Genomic DNA, 8,243 nt, shown 5'->3' on the forward strand with positions numbered 1-8,243 from the left:
GGTTTAATGACAAAATAGCCCTTCTTTTCTCAAAAAATTTGAAAATATAGATATTTTCTACAATCCTATTCAAAGTCAAAACAATTTGGCTCTGTATCTTTCTTAGTGTGATGGGATGATAGTAAGAACAATGGAGATTAGAGTACACAGTCCCCAAGATATGGTGCTGGTGTTTTAAGAAGGGAAATTGTCAGAGACCGAACAACAGCAGAGCATGTACCTTTTCCACTTGGAATAGTTAGCTGTCAGCACTGGAAAACATTTCAGCATATGAATATGCAATATCTTTTAAAATCTGTGCCGGATGTTTCTACCTGCTGTGCTTAATTTCAGACTCTTGTGTCATCATTAGGGAAAAATAGTTCTCTTTTCCAATATCATTTTCTACCAAAAGAAAGGCAGGAGAAGGGGGAGAGTCTTACTTGACCTCATGCTGATACTTTTCTAGCCTGAAGTTTCTGCCTCTTAGTTCCAATCCCAGTTGGAGCTGTGCTTATACATGCCCCCCTAACATAAATGGTAAAGTAATTTTCCTCTGGATTTTAAGAGGTTTGCTGTCACCAGCACTCATAGTTGGTCCCAGTACACTGGAATCACAACAGATAGTCACCTTTTCCAGCATGTTTGCCTTACAGCTAGAAGTAATGGCAACAGCTGGTTTTGTTGTCAAAAGTAAATATACTTCTCACCTTCAGTCTCTGCCTTCCTCAGCACTGTGGGGATGGGGATATGACAGATGGTTCCTGCTAACTAATCACAGAAAACATGATATTTGGTTTAAGGCATGAATTTCCAGGCAAATAAGAATACTTTCATTTAATATCCTTCCTGTGAAAAGCTGGACACCATAATAAAATGTGGTGTGCTTTAATGAAACACATATTACATGTTAAAGTATACAAAGGTGCAACCAACTGCTGAATTCTGCAATAAAGGATGCACAAACTAACACTGGCTTGTCACAAGTGAATTTCGATAACTGTTTATTACATGCAAAGGGCTTTGGCAGTGAGACAAAGGGAAATATGAAGCCAAATTCTGCTTTTTTTAGGCTAAGTGCATCTTTGATTCACAGTTCTGTCCACTGTACTATCTATCTGTGTTTGAGCCACAGAAGGCTGCCAACCCAGGCTCAGTGGCAGGCAGGCTTACGCGGAGGCATATGCAGTCCTTGAGACTGAATACTCAAGAACTCCATGCATTAGAAGGCTAGAATCATTTGCATCATTCAAAAGAAGCCATTTTAAGTATTTTGATGCTTTGTTGCCATTCTGCCATAAATCATACTGGATCAAAAAATACTGCTGTTGTCCTCAAGAAAATAAGTACCCCAATGAGTGTAGAAATCATTTTAAATTTGTGCTTTTAATGTTCGAAAAGATGTTCCCAAGAGTCTACAGTTCAATTAAATTAAAATTCCTTGCCACTATTATATGTTCCCAAATTTTAATAATTTTTCATACCTGCTTGTATGACAAAAATATGTCATTTCAGAAAACCACGATCAAATTCCCCATACAGGTGTTTATAACTACCTTGGACTTAATTAAGCAAGTCATGCAATTAGAAATGTGAACATTGGGAATAACTAAGTTCACAAACCAGGATGATACAATTTTAATTTACAAACTCTTGCCTAGAGGTATGATTATTCAAAAGCTAAGGAAAAGATGCACAAGAGATGGAGAAGGAATTTTTAGGAAATCTTTAGGATTGTTGGGGAAAAGCCAGCAAATAAGTTCTGGCAAAAATGCCCTGAAACCAAAGAGTGATAGAATAGAAAAGAAAACAGTCTAACCAGCTTTAAACTGCAATTCAGAAAATTGCTATTTACAATACAAAGATAATTCCTGCAAGCCTGATCAGAATTCTCTAGAAATCACTGAACCCTACTATTCTGTAAACTTCAAGAACAGGCCTAAAAGAAAACACTTAAGTGCTGCAACTCCAGTAGCCTGTGGCACTGCTAACTCTTGACTGCTCACTCTGAAGGTGCTGCTTGGGCTTACAAAGGACAGCTTGCAAACGCTATTAATTTCTGGGGTTTGTTCTATCTTTGTTTTCGTGGAAGACAGAAAGAAGACTAATAAAAAAAGGCTTTAATTTACCCATATGTAACTCATGGATATTTGTCAATGCAGGTCTGTCAATATACAGTCCACACTGATTTCGTATGTGACAAGGAGGCAAGCAAACACTGGAGAATGGCAGTATATATGATGCAGATAAGCAAGAAAGAAAACTTAAGGACAAAAAGCGAGAACAGTTTCTAAAATATCAGGTAAGGAAACCACATGATTCTACATAAAGTACAAATTGTACAGAGAATTGTATCAAATAGCTTGTGTTCATTTTGTCCTTTCTAGTATTTCTGAGAATTAATGCTATATGTGTCTATGGACATATGTACACACACACACACAACCCCCTACTTAACATCCACTCACACAATGAATTTCCTTTTTCAGCAAAATTGCCATTACCTTCAGTGAGAATATTTACTATATAGTATTTGGCACTTTTAATAAAATCCATTTTCTGTATTTAATTTGTTTTATTTAAATAAAACATTGCAACTGTTTCCTACAGAAAACCAAAGTCTAATTTTACAAAGGAGTAAGAATTGTGGTACATGTGTTACCATTCTTTCTCAAAAATCAGTCCAAAGTTCTTAAACCTTACATTTTCCTATCCTAGTCCTGGTCTCTTGGGGTGTTACATGTCTGCTGCAGAAAAACAACATGTGTTAACACACACCCCTCCCTTCTGATACTGCTTGCAGGTGGAAAGTGTGCTTGAGCACGCTTCTGTTTCCTAAAACTGACTAGGTAGGTGTAAAACTCTATTTACTGAGGATCAAAAACTGGAGGAACAGTGAGCAACAATTCATCCTTCGCTCCTCTGCTCCCCTGCTTTGGACAAAAGTGGTTGTACCACCTGTAGTAGTTAATGGAGTGGGACGGGTAAAAGGGGTGGAGACTGTACACTCTCCACAGCCTAAAACAAGCTGGGAAGCTAAGCTAAATGTTATATGATAAACTGTGACAGAAACATTCTCTTAACTTCTTTGATATACTTAATTTAGAATGACTGAAAATGCATTTTTGCCACAAGCAGAAGATGGAAAGAAATACTCATAACTAAACATCACATATCCATCATTTGCCTATCTATCCCCTCAATCCTTCCCTCTCCCTTCCACTCACAAAACTAGAGATGCCAGTATACCAACACATGCCAGCTATTAAGAAATGGTATATTTATGTATATTTATGGAACTCCCTTTAGAGTCTGGCTTTGTAGGAAAAGTGCTTTTTAAGCCTTCTACCAAATGCCTATGTTATGCTTATGTTTAAGTTTCACAGAACAGTATCTAATGCTTTCAGACAGCATGTTTCACATGACTGACTCCAAACCTGTGGAAATTCACTACAGTAATAACACATTCTATGAATTCCCAGGAGCTCTACAGAAATTAGAAACAAACAAAAATCCCCAGTAAATCCTCCCAGACCATAAAGGAGCTCATGATTACTGTTACACTGTATCAATTATACCTTACACGATTCATGATAATGCGATGTTGTGTTGGTGCTGTTTGCGTTTGGGTAAGATTACCACACCTGGAGACGTTCTGCCCGTCCCTCCGAATGCTGTTGATTCCTGCGAGCGCACAGCTGCTGCATTCAGGGTCAGAAAAGGCTGGGAGTATCAGCAAGGATGTCTCTAACAGGAGAAGCAACGTAATAAAGCTGGAGTTTCTCTAGGACATGCAATATTCATCAGTTACAAACTTGGGAATGTCATACTGTAAAAGCTACATGATAGAAGACGCTCTGTGTGGTGCTACAGCTGATTCCATTCGCCATATGGCACGTTATTATTTTGTATTACCTTGGGGAGTGCACTAAAAGTGGAAGGAGAACAGAACACACTCATCGTATATAGAATAATAATCACAAATTGTATAGTTCTTAATTATAGCAATAAGGCCTGTAACTGAAATGGAGATGGAGCTAAATGCGGGAGTCAAATGTATGTTTTACTGCTCTCCAGCTACTGAGAAGTAATAAACTCCTGTCAGGAATACTTAAAGAGGAAGAAATTGCCAGCCACCATATGTAAAAGCCTACAGAAAACCTCAAAGCAGGTGGACTCAAAAGTCAGCAAATGCTGTGTGGAGTGCTACACACGTAACAATAATGCCATTTTACATAAAAAATAGTTTTACACAGAGTAGGCTGGAGAAGAATCAGTCATCTCTAAAAATGAGAGTCCATAAGTACAGCCATAAGAAAATCATCAAATGAATGATTTGAATAATAAGGGGGAGGGAATATTTGCTGAAAACAATTCAAGTAGAAGATTTTTAAGTGAATTGTATCAATTCAGTATCAAGCTGAGTGAGCAGTTTGTAGGGCCTAAGAAAACCCAAACCAAACAATATCTCCAAATTTAAAAAGGCTTTCCTTTACAGTTAGAAAATTTACAAGCAGATTGTTGTTAATGTGACCAAAACTTAACCAAGATTTTAGGAAAGTAGGTGCAATATAAAAATACATTGTATTTCATGTCACAGCATTTGCATGCAAATTTAATTCTACCCACAGCAGTGGATTGAGGTTCCTCCCTCCCACCCTGCAGTGCCATCTCTGGAGGTGTTGTTTGACTCTGAAGCAAAAGCCAACCAAAGTCAGATCACTCTATTATTCAGTCACCACTTAAATTTTAAATGACAAATTTTGTGATAACAAATAATGGAAATGCAGAGGCTTGTGTGGTTTTGGAGCAGTTTGGCTCTAAACACTGCAGTCCATTAGATGAGGCATTTCAAGATCTGTTACAGGAACAGATATTTTAAAATTATTCATGCCAATTGTGCAATACTTCAGATGACATCTTCCGAGCCATCATCTATTCAAATGTTCAGTTTGAGTAGCCAAAAAGTAGATGATCGTCCTCTTTAGCCAGATCTTTAGCAGGAATAAATCAGTGAAATTCTAGAAACTCTCAATATTATCTATTATGGGTGATGTATTTTGCTTTCCTGTTAGTTTTTATGGGCTATTATGAAGAGAATTTCCTTTTTTTTTTCTTTTTTAATAAGTCATCCAAGTGCCTCTTTGTCCTTTAAAGAGAACACAACCTCACATTAAATGACTAGAGGAACATAGCTGTATGACCCCTGTAAGCTTCGCTGTCTTTGCCTTCACTACCAGTGGCTCACATTTGTAAATACTTGCAGCCCAGTGATGGCAGTAAGGGATGAACTGCAATTGCTGTGCAAGTTACTGCATCCATTTCCATTTCTCAGCTAATGTTAATACCAACTCACAACACACTTTCCACTGTATTATTAAAATCTATGAAGTTTTCACACATTTCAGTCTGAGTGCCACTCATGCTTATTCCACACGTAATCTTCTGTCCCAGCCATAAAAAAGGCTGATGCAAAAATGACTGATGTCACTGAATGAGGTTATTATTCAGTGAGAAAGAAGAAGGCAGAGAAGGAGGGAAAAAGCCAGTTCTCACTGTTGTCACTCAAGGGTCTTCTTCCCTTTAAGTTAGCAGGATTCCTGAATATGCTTTAATTGACAGCTCAAGTTTAAAGAACCTATGTTGTAAACATACTTGCTGAATTAGCAAACATTTGTCTATTATTAACTTCTTTAAAGGAAAGCTATGTATTATTGCAAGAGGGAGTAATATTTGTATATTTTTTTCCTTCTAAGAGTATATTTTGTTCTATACTAATGAAAATTAACTAGTGTTTGACAGAATTAGTGTTTACCTTACCCTAACAAATAAAGAATTTAGAACTACATTTTAAATACTTTGATTTCTGTTACTCTGATCAACTCTGTTATCTTGACAATAAACATAAATTAATGCATTATTTCATGAAAAAATTTTGTTGCAGCAATTTAAATTGGTAATGGAAATTTTTTTAAATACTTATCATTTTCTTCTGTAAAAATTAAAAAAAAAAATCAAATACCAGAAATGGAATGACAGTATGAAATTTTCAAGCTAAAATCATAACATAACATAGTAATTAATACTACTGTTATTTTTTCATAAATGTACAAACTATTCAAGTTTCATAGTGAACAAATCAGAAAAATATCAAGAAAATACTAAATGGAATAGTGTAGGAATTGAAATCAAGGAAAAAATCATATATCAAAGTTTTCTTATGACAGATGTAGTTTTTTCTGCTCCTTCATTAAGGCAGTTAATTTTTTGATTAATTGATCAAGACAGTATTATAGTATAATATTGCTTATATTAGATGCATACACTTTCAAAGTCTTCAATTAGTTTAAGGAAACACAGACAGGCCAAAAATTTGCTATGCTTCAGAGGAAGAACATTCAATTACATTTAGCAGGAAGATCATAACTGGTGTGATCCAGTATCTAACCACAGGTTTTAAATAACCAAGGGGTGAGCAGTGAAAATGTCTTAAGAGAATTTCAGAGAGGACAGAATTTTATAGACATGACCTGTTTACATAGTATATTGTGCATTATAAAACCCTACTCTCAGCTACGCACTCCATTTTTAGTGCAAATGCAGTGTTTAAAAATTTGGAACACTGGCTATACAAACTGGAATAATGAAATTCTTAGTATGGTCAGCCTCCAATTTTTACTTCCAGAGGCATACACACAATTTTACAAACACACCTCTACTTAAAACCTTGAAAAACAAGTAACTGCTCTGTGCTTTGGAGCTGCCTAAGACTTAGCTAAATACAACTTCTATATCTATGTTGGGGCTTCTTTTCATAAGGATTTAGCCCTCAATTCTCATATGCTTCTTCCAAAAAGAACCAAATATCTGCTCGATATTTGCAGGGTTTGCATTATGAAGAGATGTTAATCCAGCTTTCCCAATTCATGTTAGAGAACTTGTCTCTGATGCATCATGAAGAGTGGATGAAACCATAAGTGAGTAATGCAGTATTGTAAACTAAATATTTAGGATTTCACTGCTGAAGCTGTTCACAGTAGATTATAGGCTAGTGCTTCCACAGTATTCTAAATCAGAGTCTTTATGCTATCAAAAGCAGACAGACTCCTAAGGTATATGACTGGCAAAGTCTCATATCCTGATCACCCTGCATGATCTGTATTTGCTGTAGTTGAGAAGGAACCTCAGTATCATCTGAGACTAAGGACCACAATATGGCCCACTTAATGGTCTATCAATGTTATTTATAATATCAGGAATTTTCAGGGGTATAGTAAGCAGATCCCATTTTGTAAATTATGGCTTTTTAACTGTGATGCCTACACTGTGTGTTTGGCCAGTCCAGGCTCCAGTAAAGTACTGAACAATTTCCTATCCTTTTGTTCCCAAAGATATATGCTTACATTTTTGATACACTGTGCAGATTCCAAAGAAAAGAAAACAATTATATGAAGCAATAAACAGATTCTGAAAAATAAACAAGTTTAGAAGGATAGAACGGCATGTTCTAAATGAGTTCATACTATTTGAATGCTCAGGTACCACAGTGAATGCTCTGCCACCCTTATTTACACCCTCATCTTCAAGAACACTTCATCTCCTGCTCGAGCCTGCGTTCTAAAAGTAGCATTAAGTGCTTTCCTGGAACAGACTAGTGAACTACATGCTCAGATGATCTCTGTAATTTCTTAGCTTTAAAGCCATGTGACTGCAATAACATCATGCTCGCAACAAATTATGTTATAAATTGTACATAACTGTATAGAAATAAACTTGCAAGGCATCTAAGTCTCCATCAAAATGGAACAAAGTGGGAGAGCTTTTTAAAACTGGAATATACAAGACTGAACGTTGTGCTTAGACTGAAAATCACCTTTTGTAGTTTCTTGCTTACCCCACTAAAGGGCCATTTGATTTCTATGAAGTATGTTAAAATATCAGAGGTATAAATTCCTTTCTGCTGTTTAGTATACTGTTGAATTTTTTTGACATCACAGATGACAGTAAACGTGATTAATGGCTGATGATAATTGGAGTTTCATTCCAGTGGTTATTGCTTGTCAGTAACAATTAATAGTTCCACAAAACCCCCATTCATTTCACAATATTAAAGAATTATGGCTTTTGGGAACTATACTAAACTAGCAATTTCAATTAGATTTTGAATTTTATAGTATATTGACTAACAGTTTATGGTTTTATAATAGCAGTGATGGCTTATTGTTGTATGGTAATCACTCTAATTACACGTATGTTTATCTGGA

The sequence above is a fragment of the Gallinula chloropus genome, assembly GCF_964237585.1.
Source record: "Gallinula chloropus genome assembly, chromosome: 5".
In the NCBI taxonomy this organism is placed as follows: Eukaryota; Metazoa; Chordata; class Aves; order Gruiformes; family Rallidae; genus Gallinula; species Gallinula chloropus.